Source organism: Cuculus canorus, chromosome 11 (genome assembly GCF_017976375.1).
Source record: "Cuculus canorus isolate bCucCan1 chromosome 11, bCucCan1.pri, whole genome shotgun sequence".
NCBI lineage: Eukaryota > Metazoa > Chordata > Aves > Cuculiformes > Cuculidae > Cuculus > Cuculus canorus.
The window spans coordinates 22,479,371-22,494,899 of NC_071411.1; the positions used below are offsets into that span (position 1 = coordinate 22,479,371).

General features: G+C 48.2%; 1 protein-coding gene across 2 annotated transcripts in view; it reads left to right on the forward strand.

Annotated features, from left to right (window-relative positions):
• The window catches only part of NINJ1 (ninjurin 1), a 31,180-nt gene extending 18,975 nt beyond the window's left edge, over positions 1-12,205 (forward strand). The window contains exon 4 of one of the 2 annotated variants that reach the window (XM_054076421.1): positions 12,068-12,205. The gene's annotated coding sequence lies outside the window, so the exon portion shown is untranslated. Of the gene's footprint in view, positions 1-1,518; positions 4,472-12,067 lie in introns of those variants that run through there. The other variant, XM_054076420.1, reaches the window with a different exon arrangement.
• The last annotated feature ends 3,324 nt before the right edge of the window (positions 12,206-15,529 follow it).

Sequence of the window (15,529 nt, forward strand, 5' to 3'; positions counted from 1 at the left end):
GTTAGCTGTCTTCATGGGAAAAATCATGCACAATGGACAGGAAGAGAGACAGAATCTGAAATAGGCACCAAGAAATTCAAATAATGGAGAAGCAGGCAAAGCAGAATCCCAGCCACACCTCTTTTTGTTACAGCGAAAGAAAAACTTAAGAGGGAAGAGAGGAGAAGCAGTTTTTGCTTGTCACACCAGTGTGTGGGGAGGAAGGTGAGGTGGCCAACCAATCCGAAGGCAATATCCCAAAGTCAGCTGATATCCAGAAGGTGTATCACACACCTTGCCTCCCCAGGATGGGTGAGCTCACCCACATTTTATCTGCTGTTTCTCTCCTGTGTTCTCTGACGAGATGCCTTGCTGATTCTTCCCAGTACCCATGCCAGCTCTGCTCCCTTTTTAATCTCTTGTTGGCTTTTAGGAGGTGCTACTTCCACAGGATTTCCCAACAACACTGCTGTATTTCTCCATATCAAAGTGCTTTGAAGAACCCTGCAGCAGTTACAGAGTTTGCCATTCATCTGTTTTTTGTGGTACAAGCCAGTTCAGCTCTGGGGAGCTCTAAGTGCCAGGCTGAACATTGCTGTGCGTCAGCTCTTGAAAGACATGAAGAGCATCCCCCTGCAAGTTTCTCCCACCTATCTCTGGACTTTGTCTCCTTTCCCCTTCCTTCACACACGTGTGGCTGAGTCTTATGGAAGCATCAGTGGTTTTGTGCAATGTCTTACTGCTTAGCTTGGCACCATATGGCAAGAAGGGGCTCCTCAGCGTTTGTGTTGGAGTTTCTCTTCTACTATTCCTTCTGCAATCCATAAGCTGTCAACCCAAAGGGTTTCATGAATTAATTATGACCAGAATTGTGGAATTCCTAGTCAGAAAGCAAGGTTTTCAATGAGAAACCAGTTCACTTGTAACTTGTCTTGTATCATCATGAGAGCGCAAAGCACAGTTCTGCCTCTTGGGTGGCACTGGCTCATGCAGTGGCTCATATCGCGTATGGCTGCGCATGACCAGAGGGTGTGTTGACATACAGAAACAGGATTGGGATCTACTGCAGAAATTGGCTTAATGAAATTGCAGTGCCTCAGAAGCGGTAGCTGTTTTATGTAACCAAAGGTTATTTAAAGCAAGTTTACGTCTGTACAAATCCAGCTGCTGTGGGATCCTGCCCTCAAACTTCTCACACGTGCAGTTTCCTACAAAGCAGCTAATTGTAGTGTATGGGATCTGTGTCTTTTTGCTCCAGGCTTCTTAAACAGGGAAGTTCTGAATCACTTTGGAGCATTACATTTGCTGTTTGCTTATTTGTGCATATTGCCCTTGCTAAAAACTGCCACGGCAGATGGTGTCTGCTGCCAGCATCTCCTCAAAGCCCTGAGAGAGTGACTGGCCACCAGTTTTTGACTTCACTTTTGCTGTTATGCACAATTTTCCAAAGAAAACTCAATTTCCCCTGTAAAGCAAATTTGTCACTTGCTGTAATTCCTGTGTGACTAACATCTCGGTATCTTTGGTTTTGTGTTTCAGAGTCCTGAAGCATTTGTCCTCCCATAGATGCCATTTGCGCTTGAGCCAGTTACCCTGGGACAAAATGGGGAAAACAAAATGATCTGGAGAAGCTGAGCATGCAGAGCAGCTTTCTCAAGTTTCAGACAACAAAAACGCTTGTGCACCTAACAATTTCCAATGTGTTAATATCTAAACTGGAATCTAAGGAAACATGGATTTTGACCCAAGAACATTGTTTCTCTGGAACATTAGCATTTCCGTTTCTGTAGAAACAAATAGTTCTCCAAAGAAGTGGCGTAAGCTCGTCGAGCAAGGTGGCACTTCCCAGGACTTCCCATTTTCCATTCCTTTTGGGTTTGTGGCAGTTTGTCCTTTCCAGTGCAGTCAGAAACAGCAGGCATCGCTTCTGGCGAAGTTGCATTGCCCTTCGTTTCACTCGTTTGGCACCGAACCTCTGTGCTCCATGGCCCAGCAGTGCTCTTCCTTTGCGATGCGCAAAAATACCTGTGCCTTATTGTCTCTTTTTCCACTCTAGCTGAAGTGAAAGTGAGACAAACAGAAGCAGCAGGCGATCGTTAGTGCAGCTGTGCCCGCAGGTAGCCAGTTGTCCTGTGTCTTCGTCTCTGGACCGCACTTAACATTACCTTCTCCGTTGTGCACAGACACATTACTTGCTGATAGTTTCTTGCTGTTAACTGTTATGCTCTGTGTTCCATGCATATTTTTGGAAGCCTTTTTAGAAGCACTACCTTTTTCTACCCCCAACTGGAAAACTAGAGGATGCTGGGTGAACTTCGCCTTCCGAACTGGCACTGAGAGCCCAACAACAATTCAAGTAGCAAACTGAAAGAAGTTTATCACTCTACAACTCACTTTTCCATCTTCTCTTCCAAAGATTGATTGCTGCGGTTCTGTTACTCTTATGAGCTTATAAAGCATCACTAATTTTTTGGTTTTTTTAAGTATATATAGAGATATAAATATCTTCTAGGTTCTTACCTGCTGGCTCAGGGACTGACACTTTTTTCTAAATACACTGTTGCTAGAAATGATGTAGTTTGTAACCATTTCTACAACAAAAGCTTTCCAGTCATTTCATTTCCAAAGCATCGCATCTGCAACTGGAAAAATCCTAGTCTTCTAGGAGCATGTTTACTTGCAGAAGCAGGCTTGTACTAATACATTTCCTTACCGTTAGTTTTTAAATGCTCCCTTGCACATGTTAATAGAGGTTTGACTTCCACGTGTCTCATCTCATTTACAGTTTTTATTGATCGTGTTTCTCTCTGGTTATGTCTCCAGGCCCATCATGTATCATATTATCATTTACGTGTTCTGTAAGAATTACTAACAGGAAACAAATCAGAAACCTGTGTGATCAGTAAAGGAAAAGACGTTCCTTCTTATTTTTTAATTTGTCTTTTGTTGCTTCATTTCCAACTTAACCCACATTTAACCAGTACCTGGCAGGCAATGGTTTTAGTTGTGTGTGTTGCAGCCATTTAAACATTGCTCAGAACAAGCTCTTAATGAACTACTGAGGACAATTTGCCTTATTTATTCCGTAGAAACCAGCAAACTCTTGAAGGACTATTCAGACATACTTGTGGTCTTGCAGTTTCGATGCTGTAGTGCAGTGAATCAACTGGCCAAACAGTAGTGCTAGAAACCTTTCTTTTGGAGAGAATAGGTGACTGTAGGCAGAGCCCTTCAAGCATGAAACATCAGGCAGTAATTTTGATAACATCCTTGAATATATCACCTTTGTTACCTCCCACCTTTCTACTCACTGGAGTGTTTACCACTGTTTGTAATATTGGGATACTAGGAGAAAATTCTTCACAGAAAGGGTTCTCAGGCACTGGAACGGCTGCCCAGGGAAGTGATGGAGTCCCCGTCCCTGGAGGGATTTAGAAGACAGGCAGATGAGGTGCTCGGAGATACAGTTTTAGTAGTGGACAGGTACAGTTGGACTGGATGATCTCAAAGGTCTTTTCCAACTAAGCAATTCTATGATTCGGTATTTTTCATTGCAAGATTTGCATCTTTCTAGTTTTTTAATCAAGACCTAAAAATAAGAAGAAATGTGTTCCTGGCACCTAGGTAATCCTCTCGTTTCTTGACTTGCCCCACTACCCTTAAGTCAGACTCAAACAGTTGCCCGTGCTTTACAGATGTTGGCTTTATACTTGATGGTGATCTGGCCCAGTTTTCAATGTAGCTTTCCATTCCTGTGTGACTGATTGCCATGGCCCTCCCTTAGCAGCAAATGTTCACATTTGGCTTGCAACTGCAACACTTGAAAGCAGTCAGAGGAGGTACAGACATACCAGGTCTTTTCCCATTTATTCCCCTTGTTATTGGGCCATAATTTTTCAGGTCACTCAAGCAAACAAGCTGTTACAGTAGGTTTCTTCTGAGAAAGGCAGTAGCTCCTACTGCATCTTTACTGCTAAGCTGTTGTCCAACAGAAACTACCAAGGCTTCTATATCCCGTCTCCCAGCAGCTTGTGGAACTAACTGGATCCAGAGCGGTCACATAGGGAACACTTACTGCGAACACTCACTTGTCAACTACAGATTCCAATGGACTTTGCAAGACACAGATTAGGGGGACATACGGGAGGCAAAGGAAAAATACTTCTAGCCTGAACATGTTGTTGAGTGCCAGGAGCTGGATGTGGAGATCGACGTTAAGGTGGTAGGTGTCCTCACTTCAGGTCTGCCAGAACCAGGCTCAGGACAACAACAAACCCCACCCTGTGGATCCTTCTGCCTCCTGAGCTCCCAAAAGTCTGACTGGAGTATCACAGCAGACACTCACAGCTTCAGAGAACCTGGTCTCTTCGATCCAAACACACGAAAAACCTGATTTGAAAGCCATCCCTCTGACTACAGGACCCTACTGAGCAGCAGCAGTATTCAACTTGCATATCTTCTTTTAAATAAAAAGGATGCTGGTTTATTACCATATATTTTATTGTGATTAGCTAAGATTTACAGAACATCCTCAGACACACAGTCTGTGTTTTAGGTCTCTGAAGCCTTCAGAGACCATGTATTTTTTAGCAGACAAAAGCATCTGCAAGTTGGTTTCAAGTATAAATAATTGAATCGCATGATGGTTGTTCTTTTAAGTCAGGTGCTTATTTAAAATCTCAGATTTAGAATCTCCTAGGGACAGCACCCAAACACGTTGGTTGAGATGATTCTTTGCTTTGCTGTGCTTCTCCAGAGTTCTTGGTTGTGGGCAAACATTTCACTTAAAAAGGGGTCATCAATAATGAAGTGAGGTGAATTTTTACAGGCTGTCTTGGGAAACAGTTCATGCCCGGTCACCCGTTTGCTTCTGTTTCGTAAGCTGCTGCGCAGTGTCACGGTTACACGTGCTGCTCTCTGGTTCCCGTCAGCCCCTTCAGCGTCCAGGGCTGCCTAGGCTGAAATTATTGGTGTAGCTATATTTGCTGAAGCAGATGACCACAGTTGTATTTACTGGAACTGACTTTTAAGTATTTGTCTCCTAAACCAGGTCATCGCTGAAGCTTATTCTGCAGCATTTATTGCACAAAATGGACTGAACTAGAAAGCATAATCCTGGTTGCTGGTTTCCCCTCAACTGTCGTTGGGAAAGGGTTGGTCACTCTTTTTTATGTCTCCTAACACACATCCTGCTTTCTGCCACGTTAGGCTCTACAAAGGGATCTGAACTAGGTGGATCAATGGGCTGAGACCAATGGGATGAGATTTTACAAGGTCAAGTGCCAAGTCCTGCCCTTGGGTCACAACACCCTCACGCAACGCTCCAGGCTTGGGGAAGAGCAGCTGGAAAGCTGCCTGGTGGAAAAGGACCTGGGGATGCTGGTTGACAGCAGCTGAACGTGAGCCAGCAGTGGCCCAGGTAGGCAAGAAGGTCAACAGCATCCTGGCTTGGATCAGCCATGGTGTGGTCAGTAGGACCAGATTGTCCCCCTGGACTTGGTGCTGGTGAGGCTGCACCTGGGATCCTGGGTTCAGTTTTGGATGCCTCAGTGTAGCAAAGACGTTGGGCTGGAGCATGTCCAGAGAAGGGAAACAGAGCTGGTGAAGGGGCTGGAGAACAAGGGTTATGAGGAGCAGCTGAGGGCCCTGGGGCTGTTTAGCCTGGAGAAAAGGAGGCTGAAGGGAGACCTCATCACTCTCTACAGCTCCTGGAAAGGGTGCTGGGCTCTGCTCCCAAGTGAAAGGCAATAGGATGAAGCATGGAGACTGAAGAGAAGCAGGTTCTCATTTAATCACAGAACCATAGAATGGTTTGGGTTGGAAGCCCATCCAATTCCAATGCCAGGACACCTCCCACTGGATCAGGTTGCTCCAAGCCCCATCCAATCTGTCCTTGAACATCTCCAGGGGTGGGGCACCCGCCACTGCTCTGGGCAACCTGGGCCAGGGCCTCCCCACCCTCACAGCAAAACATTTCTTCCTCAGATCTCATCTCAATCTGCCCTCTTTCAGCTGAAAACCCTTCCCCCTTGTCCCATTCCTGCCCTCCCTGATCCAGAGTGCTCCCCAGCGTTCCTATAGGCATCTTTCCTTTCTCCTTAGTTGTTTGCATACAAGAAAAACCCACCTTGCTGCTAAAGGACAGTGGTTTGCCTTTAAAGAAATTATTTGCAGGGTTATATAAATGAGCATAATATCCACCCGTGAGAGGTGGAGCCTTCGCCTCTGCACGGCCAACCCCACAGACCCTCCATTGCCATTAAGCGATTCAAAAGTAACAAACCCAGAGCTTCTGAATAACTCCCAGTGGTTTTGTCACACTGTGTGCAGGGGAATGATCAAGCAGAGCAGTAGTGGTCTCATTTAGTTCTTGAGGCATTTGGTGTTATCACTATTCAAGCAATAGGATATGGCAGAAGAATAGAGTAGATACCACATTTCCCTTCAAATAAGTCAGGAAACAGCTGGTCCCCCGGATATCACCAGATGGCAGCTGTTTGGAAATTTTTTTCCTAGTAGAAACAAACATGGCAAGCATCACTGAAAGATGCACATGAGGAATGGTCTTAAATTGAAGTTCGTGCGTTATAAAGGCCACAATGCTGCGGTATTCAGACACAGGGGTTTGCCACAAGGATTTTGCTGCTAAAGGAAAGGGATGTGTCTTGGAAGAAAACTCCCACATTGCCCAGTAGAAAAATGGGATGATGGTCAACAGAGGACTGACTATGAGCCAGCAGTGGCCCAGGTGGCCAAGGAGGTCAGCAGCATCCTGGCTTGGATCAGCCATGGGGTGCCCAGCAGGAGCAGGGAAAAGATCGTTCCCCTGGTGAGGCTGCACCTCGAATCCCTGGTTCAGTTGTGGACCCTTCACTCCAGGAAAGACACTGAGGGGCTGGAGCGCATCCAGAGAGGGGAGCGGAGCTGGGGAAGGGTCTGGAGCCCAGGGGTTCTGGGAGCAGCCGAGGGCCCTGGAGATGTTTAGCCTGGAGAAGAGGAGGCTGAGGGGAGACCTCATCGCTCTCTGCAGCTCCTGGAAAGGAGGTTGTGGAGAGGTGGGTGCTGGTCCCTTCTCACGGCTAACAAGGGATACGACAAGAGGAAATGGCCTCAAGTTGCACCAGATTAGATATTAGGAAAAACTATTTAAGATATTAGGGTATTAGAAAACATTTCTTCACTGAAAGGGTTCTCAGGCACTGACAGAGGCTGCCCAGGGAACTGGCAGAGTCCCCATCCCTGGAGGAGTTTAAAAGCCGTGTGGCTGTGGCACCTGGGGACTTGGCAGTGTCGGGTTTGTGGTTGTACTCAAGGATCTTGAAGGTCTTTTCCAACCTAAACTATTCTGTGAATGTAAAATATGGTGCCATGGTGTGAAGACCCACAGCATTGCTCCGGAACCATTGCCAACCAATTTCACCGGTGCCAAAACCATCTCAAAATATATGGGTTTCACCTCCACCCAACATTACCCCAGTTTTCTAACACTAAGGATGAAAATATGGCCTTGTGGGTCACATTTACATTGGATTTGTGAAAGCTATGGAGGAAGACAGCAACATGTCTTTACCATGAAATAGGATTTTTTCTTTCCTGTGTCAGAAAATCTGATTCATCGGGCGTGCCAGGTAGAGCATCACTCAGAACAGAAATGCCTGGATTTCCCCCCAGGCTTCTACATTGCTCATGGAGATCCAGATTCTGGGAACGTGACTTAACAAAATCAAATTCAAATCCCACAGCCACCCTGGTAGATCTCATTGCAACATCTCAAAGGGACCCTGGTTATCAAACAGAGATGCCAACTCGCTGTCACTGTTACTATTTTGGTTAACTTGCATGTTCATTGTGCTTGCAAAGACAATAATGAGAGAATAATGAATCTTCTTTTCCATTTTTCCAGAGTCAGGACCAGCCTAGACTCATCCAGGGCTGAATTCCATCCACTTCTGAATGAGGAATACCTTCCTACCTGTTTGTTTTCTTAACAAGTCCACGCTAGTCCAGACAATCATAGAATAGAATCACAGAATCACCAGGCTGGAAAGGACCCATTGGATCATCGAGTCCAACCGTTCCTAACACTCCCTTAAACCATGTCCCTAAGCACTTCATCCACCCGTTCCTTAAACACCTCCAAGGAAGGTGACTCGACCACCTCCCTGGGCAGCCTCTGACAGTGCCCAATGACTCTTCCTGTGAAGAATTTTTTTCTGATATCCAACCTGAACCTCCCCTGGTGGAGCTTCAGGCCATTCCCTCTTGTACTGTCCCCTGTCACTTGGGAGAAGAGCCCAGCTCCCTCCTCTCCACAACCTCCTTTCAGGCAGTTGTAGAGAGCAATAAGGTCTCCCCTCAGCCTCCTCTTCTCCAGGCTAAACAGCCCCAGCTCTCTCAGCCACTCCTCATAAGACTTGTTCTCCAGCCCCCTCACCAGCTTCGTTGCTCTTCTCTGGACACACTCCAGAGCCTCAACATCCTTCTTGTGGTGAGGGGTCCAGAACTGAACACAGTATTCGAGGTGTGGTCTCACCAGTGCCGAGTACAGAGGGAGAATAACCTCCCTGGACCTGCTGGTCACACCGTTTCTGATCCAAGCCAAGATGCCATTGGCCTTCTTGGCCACCTGGGCACACTGCTGGCTCATGTTCAGTCGGCTGTCAACCAGCACCCCCAGGTCCTTCTCCTCTGTGCAGCTCTCCAGCCACTCTTCCCCCAGTCTGTAGCGCTGCATAGGGTTGTTGTGCCCCAAGTGCAGGACCCGGCATTTGGCCTTGTTAAACTTCATGCCATTGGTCTCGGCCCAGCAGTCCAGCCTGTTCAGCTCCCTTTGCAGAGCCTCCCTACCCTCCAGCAGATCCACACTTCCTCCCAGCTTAGTGTCATCTGCAAACTTGCTGAGGGTGCACTCAATGCCTTCATCCAGGTCATTGATAAAGACATTGAACAGAGCTGGACCCAGTACTGAGCCCTGAGGAACCCCACAATGGTTTGGGTTGGAAGGGACCTCAAAGCCCATCCAGTTCCACCCCTGCCATGCGCAGGGACACCTCCCACTGGATCAGGGGCTCCAAGCCCCATCCAACCTGGCCTTGAACCCCTCCAGGGATGGGGCAGCCACCACTGCTCTGGGCAACCTGGGCCAGAGCCTCCCCACCCTCACAGCAAAACATTTCTTCCTAAGATCTCAACTCAATCTCCCCTCTTTCAGCTCAAAACTGTTCTCCTTCGTCCTGTCCCTGCACTCTCCGATCAAGAGCACCTCCCCAGCTTTCCTGGAGCCCCTTTCGGCACGGGGCGCTGCTCTAAGGTCTCCCCACAGCGGGCCTCTGCCACCAGGTCTGGCAGAAGAAAGGGGCAGGAGGCACCAGCTCTGCTCAGGAGCACTTTAGGGATTTGACACCTGGGAATTTTAAAAATGTGTTGTTCTTCCAACAATGTATGAAAGGAAGTTGTGGAGAGGAGGGAGCTGGGCTCTTCTCCCAAGTGACACGGGACGGGACAAGGGGGAATGGCCTGAAGCTCCGCCAGAGGAGGTTCAGGCTGGACATCAGGAAAAAATTCTTCACGGAAAGGGTCATCGGGCACTGTCAGAGGCTGCCCAGGGAAGGGGGGGAGTCACCTTCCCTGGAGGTGTTTCAGGGACGGGTTGATGAAGTGCTTAGGGACATGGTTTAGGGAGTGTTAGGAATGGTTGGACTCGATGATCCAATGGGTCCTTTCCAACCTGGTGATTCTATGATTCCAAGCCAGGCCAAGCCCTGAGCTGGAATTGGGAGGAAGGAGAGCACAGATTTTTTTTGCCTCTTCTTAAAATACCCAGAACCCACTTTGTGTTTGGGAACCTTCTGCACAAACCATTATTCAAAGTGAAATACTGACGCAAGTGGAAAAGTCACCCCAGGATGTGGGAGGGGTGGGAGCAGCACAGAGGGCTGAGCCCTCCCTGAAGCAGGGCAACAACCCCCTTCCAAAGATTTCCACCGTGTTTCACAGCCCTGGGTAGATTTGGAAAACTCAGTCTAAGGTTTTTTTTCCTCCACTGAGAGATGAGAAGCATAACCCAGCTGTCTGCAACCATTACGAATCAGAAATATCTGAGAGGCGCAGACAGCCCATTCTCAGCCTCTCATAGGAGATTCTAAAATTAATTTGCTCCATGTAGGCAGAGGAAAAAAAATCTTAGATCTCTGCTTTTCTGTCAATGCAGGAGCTGTGGCGTTTGGCCGGGAGGCAGCGCAGGAACCGGGCAGCGTTGCCATCTGAGGCCAGCGCTGGAGCCGGCTCTGCAGCCCCTGCGTGGCACGGAGCATCCTCCATCCAGGGGCTGCAAGGCTTGGGCACTGCGAAAGACCAAGGGCAGCCAAAAACCTGGGCTTAAAAGTCAAAAACCCCACAGCTAAGCATGAAGAAATATTTTGGCACTGAAAAGACAGGACTTGATGTGTCGCACCATGAGACTGCATCTTGCCAGTGATTTATTCAGGCTTTGGGTGCTGTGGCACTCCGGCTGCTGATATCTGACTTCCCCTGTTCCCAGCTCGTGAGGCACAGGCCAAGTCTGCAAGGTTTTTGCTTTACTAGGCACAATGTTATTAAAGATTTATCAGCAGCAAAATGGCAGAAAGCTTTACCTTGCAGCCGCAGTGGTGCATCCTGTGCTCCAAAATAGAAAGGGCAGGGCAGGACTCACCTGAAATGCTCTTATATGCAAACGAGTTGCACTGGAATAAATAGAGCGATGCTGCCACATGCGTGTCCCATCTTCAGCTGCTGGTTTCTTCTGCGTTTGGCATTAATACAAAGTGGACAGTTTGAAGGTATAATGAAAATTATAGACTCAAGGAATGGTTTGGGTTGGAAGGGACCTCAAAGCCCATCCAGTTCCACCTCCTGCCATGGGCAGGGACACCTCCCAACAGATGAGGTTGCTCCAAGTCCCATCCAACCTGGCCTGGAACCCCTCCAGGGATGGGGCAGCCACCACTGCTCTGGGCAACCTGGGCCAGGGCCTCCCCACCCTCACAGCAAAGCATTCCTTCCTAAGATCTCATCTCAATCTCCTGTCTTTCAGCTGAATACCCTTCCCCCTCATCCTATCCCTGCACTGTGCCACACAGGATGCAGTGCTGAAGAGTGCAGATCAAGAGGCTGTGTCTTGCTGATGGACAATTATTCCAGCAAGACATCATCCTCTGCTGACACCGAGAGCCGAGCTCCTGTTTAACCCTGTTCCATGTGCTATTTGAAGGCGCTGAGACTTGGGGCTTCCTCTTGGCCCCAAAATGTGGCAGCAGGTGATGAAGTCCAGGCTGTGCGTCAGCGACTCCCCCCTGACACAGGTTGCTTTAGCAGGATCTGCAACACTGCCCATCGTTGCACCTGGGCCAAAAGATTCCCCTTCAATGTTAACCCAAAACAACCGGTCAGGAACAAATCTGGCTGCATGTTTCTCTTACCTGAAGTCCCTTTTTGGGTGGTGAAAGTAACCCTTAAAATCCATCTTGTGCCAAAGAAGAGGGAAGTCTCCAGGCAAGTCTTGATGGGCAACGACGCACTGGATATCAAACATAAGTCGGGGCTTAACCAAGACGCAGCTCTGCCCCGATGCAGCGTGTTTCCTGCGCATCGTTAACCAAGGCAGGCAGGAAAAGTGCCAAGAATTTGGAAAGTAGATGAAAATATTAAACATTTTGCCACAAATACCCCAACAAAAATTTAACCAAGCAAAGACCAGGAGGGAACCAGCGGGCAGGCAGCAGCCAGGCGAGGGCAACATATCGGGGTGCTTCCGAAAGACAAGGAAAACCAGCAGCCTTTGGTTCTCATTTTATTTCAGTTTATTTGTCAGATTCACATCATTTTAAAAAAAAAAGTTCCATTCATTTCCCCGGAATCCAAGCAGACACACGTTAGGAGAAATGAGCACAGAACACAGGGGACAACAAACTGTGTTTCTTAGTGTAAGAGCAATGCTGGTCACACAGCGAAGCCACGACAGCTCTCTACAATGGCATTTCGGCACAGAACACAGTGAAAAGCATCCACAACTGCAAACGCTGACCAAACAATTTTCAATTTATTACAGGACTGGGGTGGAAATTCACAAGTGGAAGAAGCAAAAGGAGTGACTTCGCCTCAGCAGCTTTGAAATCTCCAGCATGTCCCAGAATGAATCCTTCCTTTCTCCCAGCTCTGGCTCGCAGGCACATCCTCCTGCATGGAAGGATTGGACATAGCAGCCTGGCTTTAAATGGAACACTGCAAATTCACGGTGTGACCTATCCCCTTGCTGCTCCCTGGGTGCCAGTGCTCCCGGTACTCTGCCTCATGTATTGACAAAGCTCAGGGTTATCACACTGAGCAGCTCTTGTCCTTGGATCTCGACACTCCGACATGACCACCACAACAGTCAGCGCAGTCCAGCTTCACTTCAAATCAAAAAGCTCATTCCTAAGGAAAAATAAAATAGGCAAGAAAGATGGTTTTGGCTAGGAATGAGGAGTCCTTCGGGCTCATCTCCCTTCCCTCCCTTGGGATTCCACGCTGTGTGCTGCCAGGGAAGCTGCAGCTTGGTAACTGCGCGCTCCCACCCTCCAGAGAGCTCGGATTGTCCCTGCTCATCTCCCATCCCTGCACTGTGCCCGGCCTGGCAGGCGTCGCTCACATGGTGGCTGCTTGGCCACTGCTTATGCCAGAGGGACGGTTTTACTCCTTCAAGGAGTACAAGGCGAGAGGCCGCGTTGAAAACACAGCTCCTGAACCTCCACTGTCAGCAGCAGAACCACAGTGTTGACAGAGCAGCCTCTGCACACGCAACCACCTCCGCAGCCAAAATGACTTCCCTGCACAGAAAGTACAGCACATTCCTAAATCCTAGTAGTTTCAGCAGCAAAGGCCGAGGTATGGTTGACTCGAAAGGGAAGCTGGAGCTCTGCAGCCAGCCAGGCTCCGCTGAGACCACAGTTGATTTATTTCCCAGTCAATAACGCCGCTTGCCAGAGGACTGCGCTCCCACACAGGGACACACAGGCTTCCTCCAGGAACCAGACACGGAATTCTCTCTGCCTGCAAGTGCTACAGAGCTGTGCTCGCAGAGAAGTGTCTTAAACCTCAGTTATTTGCTCCTGACGAAAAATCTTTCAAGACAAAAATAAAAGCCAGCCTTGCTTTTACTTCTTAAATTAAAAACTAAGAGTAAAAAAGGCACAGATTGTTTTCTATTCTTTGTCATTAGGTCCTTTTACCAACTGGGATGAACCAATACTAATTTTTCTTCACTCCTCCCAGCCCTAACCTTGGCCATAGCCCATCCTGGTTTGGTTGCTTTCCCTGAGAAGCATCTTCATCTCAAGAAACCACAGAAAGGGAACAAATACAGCCACAACTTCTGGTTAATTTTCCTTTCCCATATCCACTGTCTTATCTCTCCTTGCCCAGAGCAGCGGTGGCTGCCCCATCCCTGGAGGGGTTCCAGGCCAGGTTGGATGGGGCTTGGAGCCCCTGATCCAGTGGGAGGTGTCCCTGCCCATGGCAGGAGGTGGGGCTGGATGGGATTTAAGGCCTCCTGCAACCCAAACCATTCCATGATTTCATGATATGGCTTTCAAGGCTCAAGAAAGCTGCTTAGTTTAAGGCACTAGGAGGCCCATGTCCCACTGCTGAGGCAACTCCTGGGGCAGTTTTATATGTCCAAGAGGGCTTCTGGCACTGCGAGGCGTCCTTGAACCTCCATGTCAGGCAAAGTCTCACCTTTAGATTCAATAAGGCACCGAGAAATCCTGCAGGTTTCAGTAAGAGCTCACAACAGTTTGCCATCTGTTATCCAGGGGGCAACGCGGTGGGTAATTTAAGGAGGAAGAGCCTTCCTAGCAGCAACAAGGCCTCTGTTACTGCTTTATGATGAGACATGACTCTTGCGATTGCTTTGAACGATGCGGCGTTTTTGTGTAACATTAATACATTCCTTTAATGATGTTTCAAAGTTTGTTTCAGGGCACAGATTTAAAACCTCTTCAGATTTCAGATGTATTTTTTTCCCCAGTCCCTAAAATTAGGGATGCTATAGAATTTAAGCAGCAGCGGGGAAAAGATCATTTCATTTCCAATGTTATCAATCAGAGCTGGTTTGCTAGAGAGAAAACCCAACCTTAAATACAAGGCAAGGTGTTTAAAACAACAGAGCATAATTTAAGCACTTCTCAAGATGGGAGGCAGCTTAAGAGCAGATCACAGGGAAACAAGGGCAAAGAGACTCGAGGTCAACCAGATCTGTAGGCCACACGCTCAGCTATGGCACTGCCTTCTCCCTCACTACAGTCCCCGTGGAGACTGGATTGAAGAGATGCAAGAGCTGGTAGGGTGGAGGCAGGGGAAAAGAAGTCTAAGGAAATGCTCTGCTGGCTGCTATTTTGTCCGCGTGGCATTTGTCTCACTCATTTCATGTTCTACACTGCAGCAATCAGACTGTTCACAACCCCCTTTGGCCCACTGCTGATCTGGGGTTCTGTGAGCATGGCACAGCTACACTCGACAGGGAAACGCCAGCACTGCAGCCAGGGCAGCAGCCATGTCAAACAGCCAAGCCAGCTTTAACCTCGCTGGCAGAGGCACCGCTCACAGCGTAAACACAGCGCCTGCGAGCTTGGAATAAAGACTGAACCAAACAGCTTGCGTGGCTTACAGTGTGGGCGCGGTGTAATACTGTTTAATTTCTCTCAGCTGTTTTGAGGTGAGTTGCAGTCACCCCTGCAATGGCCATGAAGATGTCCCGTCTGTCCTTGAGATGTGACCTATCAAAGACTGTGGCTACTTCTGCGAGGGGTTGGCTTGTGTCTCAACCACATTCCAGTGCCGTAGGTAAAAACATTTTATTAGAAGAGTAAAATCAGGGTCCTCTGAGACTAAAAAGTCTCTCCAGGCATTTCCTGCAAGTAGTCTTTTGCACTGGCCCAGGTTGCCCAGAGCAGTGGTGGCTGCCCCATCCCTGGAGGTGTTCATGGCCAGGTTGGATGGGGCTTGGATCCCCTGATCCAGTGGAAGGTGTCTCTGTCCTTGGCAGGGGGTTGGAACTGGATGGGCTTTGAGGTCCCATTCACCCAAACCATTCCATGAATCTATGATTCTTTCATTTGAAAATCCAGCCCTGTACCCAATCCCTCCTCTGGACTCCACGCTTGGTACTGTATCCAGCGAGGGTGGTCCTGGAAGGAAATACAGCGATTACAAGATGGTTTGCTTTGGAGAAGATAATGACTTTTTTATAGCATGAATAAAACTTAATGCTGGAAAACAATTTTCAGTCTGTTTTGAGAAAACCACTCCAAATGACTGAAAATTTCATGAGGGTTCCCCCAGTGCATTGGTAACTTGTGATGTAGCTGCAACTTTTATTCAGGTGACATTTGGTTTCATCTGGAAATCTCTCCATTCGGGCAGGCAGTGAAGAGCCACAAACTCTCTTCCTCCCCAGGAAGAGGGACATGGTCTCCCCAAGCTCCGTATACTCATGAGCAGCTCTCTGAAGAGCCATCCATTGAAAATCTCGTTT